We start from the raw sequence: 17124 nt of genomic DNA, 5'->3' as shown, positions 1-17124 counted from the left end.
ACTGCCAAGAACCTTGCCCTTATCCAGGCCATGGTGGCGAGACGTTGTAGTGATGACACCAACAGACAGGACGCTCTTGCCAGCATTCTTGGGGTCCAACATGTACACTGCGGCGTGCATGGGCTTCAGGCAGAAGTCTTCATGCTTTTGATGTATTTCAGAAATGCAGTTTCCTCTGCTTGGAGCAACAGTGAATTGGGCAGGGCAGTACAGATTTCTTCTCTTACATCTGCAAGCAGAGTCTGAACATCAGACCAGATGGCATTGTCTCCCTCAATCCTTGCATAGGTTTAGGTTTCAGGCTGCATCCTGTTGATGGGGCTGTCCATATCAGCAGACTGTGATATGGCCATTTCTTGGAGAGACTCATTCCCCTCAAGGAGACTGTCAAACATGATGACAACACCACCCCAACAGGTGTTGCTGGGCAACTTCAATGTGGTGCTCTTATTCTTCTCACTTTGCTTGGTGAGGCAGATTGCTGCTATAACTTGATGACCCTTCACATACTTAACCATTTCCTTGGCTCTCTTGTATAGTGTATCTATTGTTTTCACTGCCTTTATGTCCTTGAGGAGCAGATTGAATGCATGAGCAGCACAGCCAATAGGTGTGATGTGAGGGTAGGACTCCTCAACTTTAGACCAAGCAGCATTCATGTTTGCAGCATTGTCCATCACCATTTACATTCTTTATTTATTTTTATTTTATTTCACCTTTATTTAACCAGGTAGGCCAGTTGAGAACAAGTTCTCATTTACAACTGCGACCTGGCCAAGATAAAGCAAAGCAGTGAGACAAAAACAACAACACAGAGTTACACATAAACATAAACAAACGTACAGTCAATAACACAATAGAAAAATATGTGGTGTGGGGGCTGTGCTTTGGCAAAGTGGGTGGGGTTATATCCTTCCTGTTTGGCCCTGTCCGGGGGTGTCCTCGGAGTCTCCTGACCCCTCCTGTCTCAGCCTCCAGTATTTATGCTGCAGTAGTTTATGTGTCGGGGGGCTAGGGTCAGTTTGATATATCTGGAGTACTTCTCCTGTCCTATTCGGTGTCCTGTGTGAATTTAAGTGTGCTTTCTCTAATTCTCTCTTTCTCTCTTTCTTTCTCTCTTTCGGAGGACCTGAGCCCTAGGACCATGCCCCAGGACTACCTGACATGATGACTCCTTGCTGTCCCCAGTCCCACCTGGCCGTGCTGCTGCTCCAGTTTCAACTGTTCTGCCTTATTATTATACGACCAGGCTGGTCATTTATGAACATTTCAACATCTTGGCCATGTTCTGTTATAATCTCCACCTAGCACAGCCAGAAGAGGACTGGCCACCCCACATAGCCTGGTTCCTCTCTAGGTTTCTTCCTAGGTTTTGGCCTTTCTAGGGAGTTTTTCCTAGCCACCGTGCTTCTACACTTGCATTGCATGCTGTTTGGGGTTTTAGGCTGGGTTTCTGTACAGCACTTTGAGATATCAGCTGATGTATGAAGGGCTATATAAATACATTTGATTTGTATACAGTGTTTGCAAATGAAGTAAGGAGGTAAAGGCAATAAATAGGCCATAGTGGTGAAGTAACTACAATTTAGCAATTAACACTGGAGTGATAGATGTGCAGACGAGGATGTGCAAGTAGAAATACTGGTGGGCAAAAGAGCAGAAAAAACAAAAACAAATATGAGATGAGGTAGGTAGTTGGTTGGATGGGCTATTTACAGATGGGCTGTGTACAGCTGCAGCGATCGATAAGCTGCTCTGACAGCTGATGCTTAACGTTAGTGAGGGAAATATACGTCTCCAACTTCAGGGATTTTTGCAATTCACTCCAGTCATTGGCAGCTGAGAACTGGAAGGAAAGGTGGCCAAATGAAGTGTTGGCTTTGGGAATGACCAGTGAAATATACCTGCTGGAGCGCGTGCTATGGGTGGGTGTTGCTATGGTGACCAGTGAGCTGAGATAAGGCAGAGCTTCACCTAGCAAAGACTTATAGATGACCTGGAGCCAGTGGGTTTGGCGACGAATATGTAACGAGGGCCAGCCAACGAGAGCATACAGGTCGCAGTAGTGGGTAATATATGGGGCTTTGGTGACAAAACGTATGGAACTGTGATAGGCTGCATCCTGTTTGCTGAATAGAGTGTTGAAGGCTATTTTGTAAATAACATCTTTGAAGTCAAGGATTGGTAGGATAGTCAGTTTTACGAGGGCATGTTTGGCAGCATGAGTGAAGGAGGCGTTGTTATGAAATAGGAAGCCGATTCTAGATTTAATTTTGGATTGGAGATGCTTAATATGAGTCTGGAAAGAGAGTTTACAGTCTAGCCAGACACCTAGGTATTTATAGTTGCCCACATATTCTAAGTCAGAACCGTCCAGAGTAATGATGCTACTTTTGTCAGAGGTTGCTTGTTGTGAGCGCTGAGGGAACGTTATGCACTTGGCCAGATGATTCTGCATCTTTTTTGCATTCTTCACATATGATTTGGCACAGTATTTGCAAATGTACACAGCTTTTCCTTCTACATTAGATGCAGTGAAATGTCTCCACACATCAGATAGTGCCCATGGCATTTTCCTATAAAGATTAGAAAAAATGAAAAAATAAATAAATACAATTCCATGTACAGATAAATAGTTAAGCTGTTAGATTGAACAATTCCTTTGTAAGGTAAATGTTTTCAAATGAAACCTGTATGGAAACAGGTGAAGTAACACTCCTCAGTTAGCAGGCTCAAGCATGCTAAAACCCACATGGTAGCAAAAACTAACGAGCAGAAATTATTAACAAGTTAGAAATGATTTAAGGCTACTATTTACTAGTTAACAAAAGAAATCATGTATGTCATTTATAATATTTTCACCCCACCCAGTATTGTGATCAAAACTTACCAGAAAGCATGTAGTCTTTGGCTCAGACAGTGTAGTAGTGTGGGCTCAATAGCATCTCATTAGTGTGCAAGATCTTGCGAATCAGCTGTACATGTGATGGAAGAGTGCACTGTGCATGCAGAGGGTTGCAATTCCATTGACTTGGGATAGTTTAACCAAAATATGCCACAAGACCTAGAATTGCCTTATGTGTATCCCACAAAAAAGGTTCACTGTTATAAGCTAACCTTTTTTTATGAATTTAAGCAAAATTCTCCAAATTCCCGGGCTTAACTTCCCATGGAAAATTACCAGAAATTTACCGGAAAGTTTTCCGACCCTTTGCAAACCTAGTTAAAACTATACATTTGATATCATGGATAGTCAGTCCTTGCATCCATAGCTCTGAGTGGTATGATTTCTCCAGCCCCATCCCTGAGCTTTTTACCAAAATAGAGGCAGGGTCTCCGCTTTGTTATTGCTTCAATTAAGGACTCAAGCTTTAAATCTTGGACGGTTAGTGAATGAAATTTTCCCAGAATGACTCTTCACACACGACAATCTAGTGACCATAAACCAATCATCATCTCACATGGGTGATCTTCGAAGACCCGATGGCCTGCAGATATCCTTCTGTTATTATTACATCTCAGGCACAAATGTTCTGACTTGCTTCTCAGCCCACCACGGGGTTTGACTCATCTCTGTAAAATCAGTGGTCTGTTATCATTTCTCCCTCTGTCTCTCCCTCCACATTCCCAATTCCTGGGAATATTACAAGCGGAAGGTGAGCCGTAGGAAAATGCCTTTCAACCTTTCCCCATAGTTATTTCTTCAAACAAACAGAGTGAGATTGAAAAGGCATGGGCTCTGGTAAAACTCTTGCCCAGGTTTGAAGCAGCATGACCTGGCCAGGAGGTGGGGGACACATGGCCCATCTGAGAGAACAGCAGGTAGAAGTGTCCTGGGGATGGCTAGACAAAGAGCCTCTCTGTTCACCATGTTGGTTTTTACAGGGGACGAGGATCCATGTCTGGCAGGACAAGGGGTGTGTCTCTTTTCCTTAGGATCTAGATAGAAACAGAGTGGAGAATAGATGGGTTCCTACAATGCACATCCCATAGCTTTCAGAGGACTCTCGTTTCTTCTAAATTGTGTCCTGTACTACTGATATCAAAATGTAAGATATCTCCTGGAACATGCCCTGAGATGACAGAGGTGAACCTAAAGCCAGTGAATTTAGTCATTTTCTATTCATATTCTATTATTAACTGTTTATTGTACAAATGTAAATCCCAAGTCTGGACACATTTTCACAATCATTAAAACCTCTAGTGACTCCCCATCCCGCATGCGGGAGCATAATCATTGCCTGACACTAATTAGCATAACGCAACGGACATAAATATTCCTAGAAAATATTCCTATTCATGAAAATCACAAATGAAATATATTGAGACACAGCTTAGCCTTTTGTTAATCACCCTGTCATTTCAGATTTTCAAAATATGCTTTACAGCCAAAGCTAAACAAGCATTTGTGTAAGTTTATCGATAGCCTAGCATAGCATTTTGTCCAGCTAGCAGCAGGTAACTTGGTCACGGAAATCAGAAAAGCAATCAAATTAAATCGTTTACCTTTGATGAGCTTCGGATGTTTTCACTCACGAGACTCCCAGTTAGATAGCAAATGTTCCTTTTTTCCAAAAATATTATTTTTGTAGGCGAAATAGCTCAGTTTGTTCTTCACATTTGGCTGAGAAATCGCCCGGAAATTGCAGTCACGAAAACTGCGAAAAATATTCCAAATTAGCTCCATAATATCGACAGAAAAATGGCAAATGTTGTTTATAATCAATTCTCAAGGTGTTTTTCAAATATCTATTTGATAATATATCCATCTGGACAATTTGTTTTTCAGTAGGACCGATTGGAGTAATGGCTACCTCTGTATTTTACGCGAGAATCTCTCTGGGAGCATCAGGTGACCACTTGCGCAATGTAGCCGCTTACGGGTATTCTTCAACATAAATGCGTAAAACTACGTCACAAATGCTTCGGGAATACGGAGAAAGAGTTATCTGGTTGATAGCCCATTCACTGCTCAATAGGGACTCATTGGAGCGCAGCGCTTTCAAAACATGAGGCACTTCCGGATTGGATTTTTCTCAGGCTTTCGCCTGCAACATCAGTTCTGTTATACTCACAGATAATATCTTTACAGTTTTGGAAACATTAGAGTGTTTCCTATCCTAAGCTGTCAATTATATGCATATTCTAGCATCTTGTCCTGACAAAATATCCTGTTTACTATGGGAACATTTTTTTCCAAAATTGAAAATACTGCCCTCTAGTCACAACAGGTTTTAACAATACCAGTCAATTCATGTTCTGGCTTTTGGATATAATAATAATAATAATAATAATATATAATATAATAATAATAATAATAATAATAATATAATAATATAATATAATATATGCCATTTAGCAGACGCTTTTATCCAAAGCGACTTACAGTCATGTGTGCATACATTCTACGTATGGGTGGTCCCGGGGATCGAACCCACTACCCTGGCGTTACAAGCGCCATGCTCTACCAACTGAGCTACAGAAGGACTATGAGTTTATAGTTATAATATCATCCAGTCCGACACCCTCAGAAGAATTAAGACTGGGTTAATTAAAGACTGGGTTGGGTTTCCATCTCTACTCTGAGACATTTACATTCCTTTATTTGGGGGGTTTCAATCTCCCTTTTCCTATAAGTAGGGTTTTAAGATAAATCCCTTAACTTACAAAGCATATGTTCTACGTGAACTTCAGGTGAGGACACAGAATTTCCCCCAAATCCTGTCTATTGGCGTTCTGTATGTGGCAGCAAGGAGGTCAAAGGGTACACAGAGAGACGGCAAATAAGTCATTACTCATATTACTACGATTAAAGCATGCAGAATGATTTGTCAAGTCTCAATTAAGACATAACCATGGGGGTGCCACATGGTTCCACATTAAAGACTTACATTGGAGTCTGAGACTCAGACATTTAATCTGGCGGCAGGTCAAGAAGTCAACTGTCAAATTCAATCAAGGTAACACTTTACATTAATTAAGGTATACTTAAAAAGCATTCATAAATGGGTTTATTAGTTGTTAAAAAATGTTATTTCTAAGTTTATATTTTATAAATATGTAATAAACCGCTATAATACATTGGCTGAAATCATTACCTCAATCAGTCGATTTGCATTGCTGACAAAATCAACATAGTTAGATCCAAACAGGAATCCAAACAGGAAATACTAAGTAAGTTATTTCCTGTACTTAATTTCTTCACAAATTGTTTATTTGATTATTTGTAACAAAATTTACCCTGTAAACCAGAGTGACCCAGTGGATTAGTCACTAGTTATTGGAATTAAATAAAGTACAGAGGTGGAGTGTGAACGCAACTGTACAGCAAGTCCCTCTCCCTACGTCACCCTACATTGTGAAACTGTTCCTTCATCTCATAATGACTGGTTAAATTTGCTCACTACGTCATGTTTGTTCTGTACCTGGAAGGCTGAACTGAAGAATACTCTAGATGCATAACTAACTGGGTCAACTTGGCACCATGGTTTCCCCAATGATGACCCCATGAACTTTTGGCCGCTGTCTCACTATCGTAAACAATATGAATGTGTTGAAAATTACCCTGTTAAAGGAATGTGGCACCTGAATCTCATTATGACCCACAATGTCACACAGTGCAGGGCCCAGAAACGTGAGGCATTTCCTGTCGATACCAGCCAATCCCAGTCGTTCACAAGTTTCCAACCCAAGGCGGCATCGCCCCCCAGGACACCTCGCCCCCCCAGAGCTAAACAATCTTATCACGCTCTGCTTATGTGTTACTTTATTCACAAATCAGTCTACCGGTAGCTTATGTGGAATGTGCCAGTATCCTATGTGGAATGTATTTTCAGACAGGATTTTTGTAAATCTTTCTTGTTTTTATGCTGTCTGTAAGTTCCCATCAAATAATGTAACCTATGTTCTAGCTAGTAGATACTGCCAGACAAAAAATAACACTTCTACTTAGACTGCCTGTCTGCCCTACTGCTATTTGAAAGTATGTCATCTTCATATACACTGAATGTACAAAACATTAGGAACACCTTCCTAAAATTGAGCTGCACCCCTTTTTTCCCTCAGAACATCCTCAATTCATCGAGGCATGGACTCTACAAGGTGTCGAAAGCGTTTCGACTCCTTGTAGAGTCCATGCCTCGATGAATTGAGGATGTTCTGAGGGAAAAAAGGGGTGCAACTCAATTTTAGGAAGGTATTGGCACATTCCACATAGGCTACCCGGTAGACTGATTTGTGAATAAAGTAACACATGAGCAGAGCGTGATAAGATTGTTTAGCTCTGGGGGGGCGAGGTGTTCTGGGGGGCGATGCCGCCTTGTGTTGGAAACTTGTGAACGACTGGGATTGGCTGGTATCGACAGGAAATGCCTCACGTTTTTGGGCCCTGCACTGTGTGACATTGTGGGTCATAATGAGATTCAGGTGCCACATTCCTTTAACAGGTTAATTTTCAACACATTCATATTGTTTACAATAGTGAGACAGCGGTCAAAAGTTCATGGGGTCATCATTGGGGAAACCATGGTGCCAAGTTGACCCAGTTAGTTATGCATCTAGAGTATTCTTCAGTTCAGCCTTCCAGGTACAGAACAAACATGACGTAGTGAGCAAATTTAACCAGTCATTATGAGATGAAGGAACAGTTTCACAATGTAGGGTGACGTAGGGAGAGGGACTTTCTGTACAGTTGCGTTCACAATCCACCTCTATGTACATTGGCTGAAAAAACGCAATGACTCTTCACGGGAACCAATTTGGAGGTTGAATCGATTCCGTTTGTCATGTTTTGTCATAGATTGTCATGTCTTGTCCCTGTGCTTCCTATAATAATAATAATATATGCCATTTAGCAGACGCTTTTATCCAAAGCGACTTACAGTCATGTGTGCATACATTCTACGTATGGGTGGTCCCGGGAATCGAACCCACTACCCTGGCGTTACAAGCGCCATGCTCTACCAACTGAGCTTCTATTCGTTTCCCCCTGCTGGTCTTATTAGGTTCTTTCCCTCTCTCTATCCCTCTCTCTCTCTCTCTATCGTTCCGTTCCTGCTCCCAGCTGTTCCTCATTCTCCTAACTACCTCGTTTACTCTTTCACACCTGTCCCCTATTTTGCCCTCTGATTAAGTCCCTATTTCTCTCTCTGTTTCTGCTTCTGTCCTTGTCGGATCCTTGTTTGCTGTACTGTGTCCTTGTTCCGTCCTGTCGTGTTTTTGCCTTTATCAGATGCTGCGTGTGAGCAGGTGTCTCTATCAGCTACGGCCTGCGCCTACCCGAAGCGACCTGCAGTCTGTGGCCGCTTCTCCTGTTATTCCCCTCTACAGACTAGAGGATTTCTGTTATTCCCCGTTTGGACATTTCCTGTTAAGGATTCAGGATTAGTCATTTTCTGTTTGGACTGGAATAAACTCTGTTTCTGTTAAGTCGCTTTTGGGTCCTCATTCACCTGCATAACAGCGTTACATCATCTTCCACTCTGTGTGAAGAGAGGAAGATTGATTTACCATTGGTGTAATATGCAACAACACAGAAGTCAGATATATATTCCTTACCAATACTCAATTTAAAGTTCAAATTAAACGTCATCTTTAATAATTTTAAACAAAATCTTAAATGTGCTCTTAATTGCTGATGTTTTACTGTTGAATCGCTGTTTCTGGGATCCTGAACCAGTGGGCCTCAAGACCTCCTGGAAGAACACTTGAAACCTACATGGACAACATCGGCCTATACACTGGTCTCAGAACAGAGGACCTACAAAACCAGCTGTCATGAACAACAGAGAGCTATTGCATGCTATCATCCGGAACATTGCAACGCCTTAAGCAACACAGAATCTGCAAAGTAGTCAAGGTAAGCAGAACAGAGAACAGTTCTTCAATTGTGAGTCATTCTCTTTGGAATTGGAATGAGTTCAAAGAACCTGTAATAGAACATATACTTTTGGCACAGAAGTGACCCCTTGACCATGGAGGTAAGTCCAATAGCGTAGGCCTTCAGTACACAGTCAGTGTATTGCTCTCATCCATTAAATGTAATTCATCCATTTCAGTTGTTGGATGGTTCCATGTTGAGAGGAGAAAATGCTTGATCCAACCAATTGTCCCCCAGTGAGGGATTGAAACGTGCTAAAATTCACAGGATTCCTGTGCTGTTTCCTTTCCTTGTCATATACTATACAGTAAGAGTATATTGTCTCTGATCAGATTAAATTAATATATTTTAATATCAAGTATTCTCACACCTTTCCTGAAGCACAGTTGGCTTGACTGCAGGGAAAACAATCTTGGATATTAAACTGCTTTGTCTTTCATAATTTTCCCAGAAAGGTCTGGGGTATAACTCTAAGCTGGTTGTGAATGTCAGCGTGCTGTTGATGCTGTTGTTGTTGTGGACTGACACAGCTACCTGTAAAGCTCCTTTAGTACCGCCCCCCTGGGTGGCTGGGCCCCGAGGGCCTCACATTATAAAAAGTCTGTCTGTCTCTGTGGTGACCAGCCTCCCTGACAAAGAGGGGGTCGTCAAACGGGGGGCGGGCAGGTCATTAAAGGTAGTGAACATGAGCCACCCTAAATGACCTAACCATGAAGCCGGTCTCAGAGCATTTCGTATTATTCTGCATATACATTAGTATGATTTAGGTTCAGTATGATATGTTACATTTCATATGGTATGTATTTATTTGTAGATGTCCATCACCCATTTCGTATGATATGTTACTAATTACAATTGGTATTATTTGCAAAACGTACAATATGTTACGAATTTGCGAAACATATGATATGTTACGAATTCTAGCTAGCTGGCTAACGTTAGCTATGCTAGGGGTTAGGGTTAGGGGTTAGGGCTAGGGGTTAGGGTTAAGGTTAGGGGAAAGGTTGACTAAAAAGGTCAAAGTCAGGGGAAGGGTTAGCAAACTTACTAAGCAGTTGCAAAGTAGCCAAAAAGTAGTAAGTCATTGAAAAGTCCAGCTAAATGCTAAAGTTGTCCGTGATGAGATTCAAACTTGCAACGTTTGGGTTGCTAGACGTTCAAGTTATATGGCCGATCAACTACCTTACTTTTGTTTTTGCCTTATGTAACCGTCTGTCATATTTAACCATATCAACTTAACATATCATACCACTTTGATTGTGAACTGTGTGTCGTAGCGGTCTGTGTGGAGTAGGGAGCTGTGTGTCTGTGTGGCGTATTGAGCTGTGTGTCTGTGTGGAGTAGTGAGCTGTGTGTCTGTGTGGCGTATTGAGCTGTGTGTCTGTGTGGAGTAGTGAGCTGTGTGTCTGTGTGGAGTAGTGAGCTGTGTGTCTGTGTGGCGTATTGAGCTGTGTGTCTGTGTGGCGTAATGAGCTGTGTGTCTGTGTGGCGTATTGAGCTGTGTGTCTGTGTGGCGTAATGAGCTGTGTGTCTGTGTGGCGTATTGAGCTGTGTGTCTGTGTGGCGTAGTGAGCTGTGTGTCTGTGTGGAGTAGTGAGCTGTGTGTCTGTGTGGCGTATTGAGCTGTGTGTCTGTGTGGAGTAGTGAGCTGTGTGTCTGTGTGGCGTAATGAGCTGTGTGTCTGTGTGGCGTATTGAGCTGTGTGTCTGTGTGGCGTAGTGAGCCATCTGTCTGTGTGGCGTAGTGAGCTGTGTGTCTGTGGCGTATTGAGCTGTGTGTCTGTGTGGCGTAGTGAGCTGTGTGTCTGTGTGGTATAGTGAGCTGTGTGCCTGTGTGATGTAGTGAGCTGTGTGTCTGTGTTATAGTAAACTAGGTGTCTTTGTGGTGTTGTGAGCTGTGTGTCTGTCTGGTGTAGTGAGATGTGTGTCTGTGTGGCATTGTGAGCTGTGTGGCATAGTGAACTGTGTGTATGTGTGGCGTAGTGAGCTGAGTGTCTTTGTGGTGTTGAGAGCTGTGTGGCATAGTGAGCTGTGTGTCTGTATGGAGGAGTGAACCGTGTGTCTATGTGGTGTAGTGAGCTGTTTGTATGGTTGGCGTAGTGAGCTATGTGTCTGTGTGGCGTAGGGAGCTGAGTGTCTGTGCGGGGTAGTGGGCTGTGTGTCTGTGTGGTGTAGTGAGCTTTTTGTCTGTGTGGCATAGTGAGCTGTGTGTCTGGTTTGCGTAGTGAGCTGTGTGTCTGTGTGGCGTAGTGAGCTGTGTGTCGTAGTGAGCTGTGTGGCGTAGTGAGCTGTGTGGCGTAGTGAGCTGTGTGTCTGCGTATAGGGGTGAGCCGTGTGTCTGTGTGGTGTAGTGAGCTTTGTGTCCGTGTTGCGTTGTGAGCTGTGTGGCTTAGTGAGCTGTGTGTCTGCATGAAGTAGTTAACTGTGTTTCTGTGTTTTGTAGTGGTCTGTGCGGCATATTGAGCTGTGTGTCTGTGTGGCGTAGTGCGCTGTGTGTCTGTGTGGCGTAATTAGCTTTTTGTCGTAGTGAGCTGTGTGTCTGTGTGGCGTAATGAGCTTTTTGTCGTAGTGAGCTGTGTGTTTGTGTGGCGTAGTTAGCTGTGTGTCTGTGTTGCATAGTGAGCTGTCTGTCTGAGTGGCGTAGTGAGCTGTGTGTCTGCCTGGCGTAGTGAGCTGTGTGTCTGTGTTGCATAGTGAGCTGTCTGTCTGAGTGGCGTAGTGAGCTGTGTGTCTGCCTGGCATAGTGAGCTGTGTGTCTGTGTTGCATAGTGAGCTGTCTGTCTGAGTGGCGTAGTGAGCTGTGTCTGTGTGGCGTCGTGAGCTGTCTGGCGTAGTGAGCTTTGTGTTTATGTGGCGTAGTGCGCTGTGTGTCTGTGTGGTACTGTGTGTCTGTGTGGCATAGTGAGCTTTTTGTCTATGTGGCGTGGTGAGCTTTGTGTCTGTGTTGTGTAGTGAGCTGTGTGGCGTAGTGAGCTGTGTGTGTGGTGTGTGAGCTGTGTGGCGTAGTGAGCTGTGTGTTTGTGGCGTAGTGAGCTGTGTGTCTGTGTGGCGTAGTGAGCTGTGTGTGTAGTGTGTGAGCTGTGTGGCGTAGTGAGCTGTGTGTCTGTGGCGTAGTGAGCTGTGTGTCTGTGTTGTGTAGTGATCTGTATGGCGTTTTGAGCTGTGTGTCTGTGTGGCGTTATGAGCTGTGTGGCGTAGTGAGCTGTGTGTCTGTGTTGCGTAGTGAGCTGTGCGTAGTGATCTAGACAGAAGCATTGCCTTTCATGGGGCAACTTGGGCCCTGCATGCACTACTGAGACATGTTGAGGACAACCAGTCTATCACATTACAGGAATAATCATTTTTCCTGTTTCAATAATGAACAAGATCCAAGTGGTCCATATAGATGGCCGAGCAGCTTTGACCTCCAACCTCCTCACCATACCTCCCCTTCACATCTCCCCATCACACCCCTCCACCACACCTTCCTGCTAGCTTGATTTAGATTTAGGTCAAAGGGTTGGTTGTTTGGTCAATAACCAATAAGAAATACCACAGAAACTACTTCCAGTCCTATCATTGACACTTCTGTAGCAATTGTTGTGTTTCTCAGACAAGTCAGTCAATGAATGGGTTTTGGATAAGATATATTTTGCCTCGTGGCATCACCAATGATCCATGATCTGGGATGGAAAGCTGGATCCCACTGAAGGATGGAGACAGAGGCCAAACTCAGTGGGTAAGACAGTGTTTTGGTAAGAACCCAGCAGTTTGATACTTTATGTATCATACAGTCGTACTGGATGATTATTTACTTATTTCAAGCAGACAATGTATCCAGGAAATAAACAGACAAAGTTGACTTTTTTCCACTTCCCAATAATAGGAGGTGCTATTACATTGCTCATAATTGTTTTCCCCTCAGTAAAATAGAGCTCAAACACGACAAGCCAATTAACAGAGTTCTGAAACAAATACCCAGTGGTGATTATTTTATTTTATTATAAAATCACACATTAAAAGCACATCGTCACCACATCAAAGTCATAAGTCTTTGTCAGGACAGCTCTGGGGTCTAAGTAACCCCCCTACCAGCCATTCTCAACACGGGCATGGACACACACACACACACACACACACACACACACACACACACACACACACACACACACACACACACACACACACACACACACACACACACACACACACACACACACACACACACACACACACACACACACACACACACACAATATTTCCTCAGGGGTGGAAACCAAAATAACAAGTGCATGTGTGGCAGTATAACTCAACCAAGCCTGGTGCAGAACCATTAAATTAAAACAATTAATTTGTGAAGTGTCGCGCAGTCGGTCTATTCATCTGTAGGCGCAAACATTGACCTCTCCCTCTCTGGCCAGTCCAACAGAGACCTTGGTGACAAATCTCAGTATGGCACGGTAACCAATTAGGCTCTTTAATGGGACTCCGGCAAATATGGGTATAGTAGGCGACTAGGCGTGCATATCCAAGTACAAGTGCCTTGCATGAAGCGTAAGAATGTCAATTTGCTAGATATTGCTCTCCACCCAGCTCTATAACATTTCATGATGTAAATCAGGGATGGGCAACTCTGATGGTGGTGGGGGTCATAAAACAATCTGAACATGAGGGGCCCAGATGTAAATAGACAGGGCATGATGCTTGATTAACATATGTAGGATACGGTTCTGAGAGGTGTTCCAATAGCCTGCCAAAATGCTTTAACTAAGTCTACATGAGCCTACATGGCATTGCTGCATGCATATCGTATGGTTTGTATTGTAGCTACCTTAACCTAACACCTGGTGATCTCATCAGAAGGTTTGGACATATTGGCGTAATGGTTATAGTGTTTGCTTGACGAGTCCGGATCAGGGCTACCCACCGAATTCGCTACGGTACATTACAGGCAGTAAAAACTAAGGACATGAAAGTAACCCACCGTGCGTTTCCGATTATTTCCTCACCACGCGCACAGAGAGTGGGAACCTTGAACGAATAGAATATATAGCAGGGGGGCGGAACTTAAAACAAGCCATACAGCTCAGCTATAGTCCATTTACAAATGCGGTTCATCTCTCAATGAACATTTTTCTTTTACTACAAACTACATGAGATAATTGAGTGCGCCTTCTTATCTCAGAGATAAAAAAGAGAAGAGACCGAGGAGTCAAGAAAAGAAGAAGACAGCGTTGAGAGTAAAGAGTTGTAAAATATATAATTAAACGCGGAATTAATTCACAGCGTGGCACTCGACTCAACTGGTAAGATTTTAAGAGTATTTCAATGCTTTGCCTCTGTGTAAAGAAACACGATTCATTGATCACTGAATTGTCGAATGTTTTGATTGATTGTTCCACAATTGAATACAGTTAATTCAAAACTGAAGTTCAAGAATCTATTCCATTTATGAAACCCAATTGACGCGTACTACCAACACGTTGGTGAAGACGATGAAAAAGAAAAATAACCATTCCTTATTCACATGAATGAGCAATGCCTGCATATACCATATACGATTTCATGTGCCTTAGTTTAGTTTTTCCCCTCACAAATATTAATAGGCCTATGGCGTGAGCGCAAATGTCACCAACATGTGCCTTCTTAGAAGAAAACTGTCATTTCGTTTCATTGTGTCTTACTCGTCCAGACCTTGGTGCCTTGAAGACTACATAAAAAAACACATTTCCATTTGATTTTGCCACCTAAAGAATATCTTGTGCACTCCATGTGTGTTGGCACATGTGACTCAAGTTTCATTGCCAGATAGCATAACCATTCAAAAAAACAGAGCATGCATGGCCCCTGAGAGTACCTAAATGAATGGTATAATGGTCTATGTATATGATTTTGTAAGGAAACCCCCTCACTGAATGAGACAACATGTGATGGGTATGTGGGATAAATTATATCCATTGTGCTAATCAATTTATTTCTATTCAATCAGATTTTTTAAAGAGCAAGTCTCTTGGTGTATATAGGTCCCCCCTCTCTCCCACATAATGGAGCAATAGTACCTCAGACATTAGGGACATGAAGTGCATGATTCTTAGTCTGTGCATAATGGCATTCTTTGATTTTAAACAAGCTTTTTCAGGCCAGTATAAGTAGCCTTTGCCCATACTTTGTTGAAATATGAGTCCTGGTCATGTGGAATGTAGCAGTGGATAAGTATTATAGACCGCATGGGGGACCATTTATTTCCCAGTATGCCTACCTCCCACACTCCAACCAATGATGTATATAAACCCTGGATTGCCTATGCTATGTATTGGCCATTGAGAGGCTCTGAAGCCACTGGTCGGCCGTATTGACATTCCCCAGAAGAAGCAGTCCTCCTTAGGAATGAATGTAATTCTACAGTATGTCAATTATATGTTTTAAGTACTAAATTACATGTATTTAAGTGTGTTGTTGTTGTAGTGGGGACAGTAACAGAACTTTCCAAAAAATTTACTTAAAGGAAAATGTTTTTATATATATTTTTTATGTTAATGTTTAGCTCATATACTATTGTTTAAATGTATGCACTAGGGTGTCTGTAATATAATAAACATGGCAAAAACAAATGTAGACATTAATAAATGTATTTCTATAGCTTCCAAAATATGTGTTACAATGGTGGTTAGAAAGTGCCAAGATAGACAGGTGGAGGCTTCAAAACAGCACCCCCTGTCAGTCATCTAGTGTATATATAAATCAATGGCCATGTTTACATGCTCAGAGTATTCCAGATAGTGGCTCATAACACTCGTAAGGTCTTATTCAGGATAAGCTGTTTACATGCACCTTTGAAATCCCACTCACGAGTATACCGGTATCGATTAATTAAATAATATTTATAATTTAAGTTCATATGGGTTTAGCAGAATGTTAACTGAAATCTGGACACTGACTATAGGCCTATAACATCTCACATGTAGTACAATATGATATTAACTCCTGCAGAATTATGCATTTCTTGCAGTAGAATTGTACAACGAATGTTAACTTTGTCTCGGAAACAGGAGTGGAGAAATATGACTTTCTTTCAGCACCTCTTGAGAAAATGCAAATGCGTGTGTAACGTGTTACCTGTGTCAATGTCAATGCAAGCACACAGTCTTTCAACTTCATCAAATATGCACTCAAGACAAACTGAAGTCTTATCAGAAACATGTTTCATCTTTTCCTCAGCTTTTCATTTCCTTAAAACCGGTTAAACTGATGACATTTGGACATTTTGCACGTGAACAATCTCTTCACTGTTTTGGAGTTATTGCGTTTTCTCCCCGGTCGGTAAATGAAACAGAGAACTTTACCAGTGAGGCTGGAGAACAGGGCTGATAAGCAGGACTCCAGTCATTGACCCCCCCCCCACCCCAACTAGGGCATGGCGTGTTGGAGTAGCTGATTGGTTGACCTGGCTCTGCATTCAAGATGGGATTGGAGGGGTGGCTGGTGGGTCTGTCCTGTGATTTGGAGGGGTGGCTGGTAGGTCTGTCCTGGGACCAGGCTGGATGGGAAAGAGGCAGCTGTGCTCTCCTGTCAGTCTGAAGTGAAGAGCCCTGTGAATAGTTCTGTTTGAGCCAAGCCGCCAGCTCCTTTAAAGTGGAGTTTATTCTTATCCCAGTCCTTTCCCTATCTGGCCCGGATGGGTCCCCTTCAGACATGACCTTGTCATTTGACACTGTATTTATATGGATCCAGTCACAGGACAGTTACCCGTCTTTGTTTCTGTTTTTTATGTATTGTTCCAGCCACCTATAGGGTCCTTATATAGCTGCTGGTGCCTGACTGAAGTTGTACTGTTGAGGTTTCCAGCCCTGCATATTCCAAAGGATGCCATGACAAGCCATTGCTTTCATGAAGGAATGCTGATAGTTATGACTGTATAATTTTCCTAGTTGGTACAGTACTGTAGTATGTCACCGTACATGTCTGAAATAACATTTAAATATTTAGATAAGATCATATTATGATCTTCCATGAAAGACTAACAATATAACAGCTGAAGTATAAAGCTGCTGTAAAGAGGCCTTACTGGAGCCTCACAGGGAAACTGGCCTTCTGGCTGCTGCTGTTCAACTCCTGATATACCGCTTCATTAAAACACTACATTAAACTATGATCACGCAGCTATGATTGAAGGTGTTTTATTCCGACAGGAGCTTTGAATAACCGGAGTAAATCAGAGTTCAGTATAGTGCAATCTCACACAGACAGAGACCGACAGAGCGTGTGATG

General features: G+C 42.6%; 1 protein-coding gene across 2 annotated transcripts in view; it reads left to right on the top strand.

The window, feature by feature from the left end:
- Positions 1-13814: 13814 nt before the first annotated feature.
- Positions 13815-17124, top strand: part of slc38a3b (solute carrier family 38 member 3b) — a 59764-nt gene continuing 56454 nt past the window's right edge. The window contains exon 1 of one of the 2 annotated variants that reach the window (XM_046310611.1): positions 13815-14162. The gene's annotated coding sequence lies outside the window, so the exon portion shown is untranslated. The remainder of the gene's footprint in view (positions 14163-17124) is intronic. The other variant, XM_046310610.1, reaches the window with a different exon arrangement.

The sequence above is a fragment of the Oncorhynchus gorbuscha genome, linkage group LG18, assembly GCF_021184085.1.
Source record: "Oncorhynchus gorbuscha isolate QuinsamMale2020 ecotype Even-year linkage group LG18, OgorEven_v1.0, whole genome shotgun sequence".
In the NCBI taxonomy this organism is placed as follows: domain Eukaryota; kingdom Metazoa; phylum Chordata; class Actinopteri; order Salmoniformes; family Salmonidae; genus Oncorhynchus; species Oncorhynchus gorbuscha.
The sequence above is the reverse complement of the archived record's forward strand: the minus strand, read 5'-3'. Positions and strand labels throughout refer to the sequence as shown.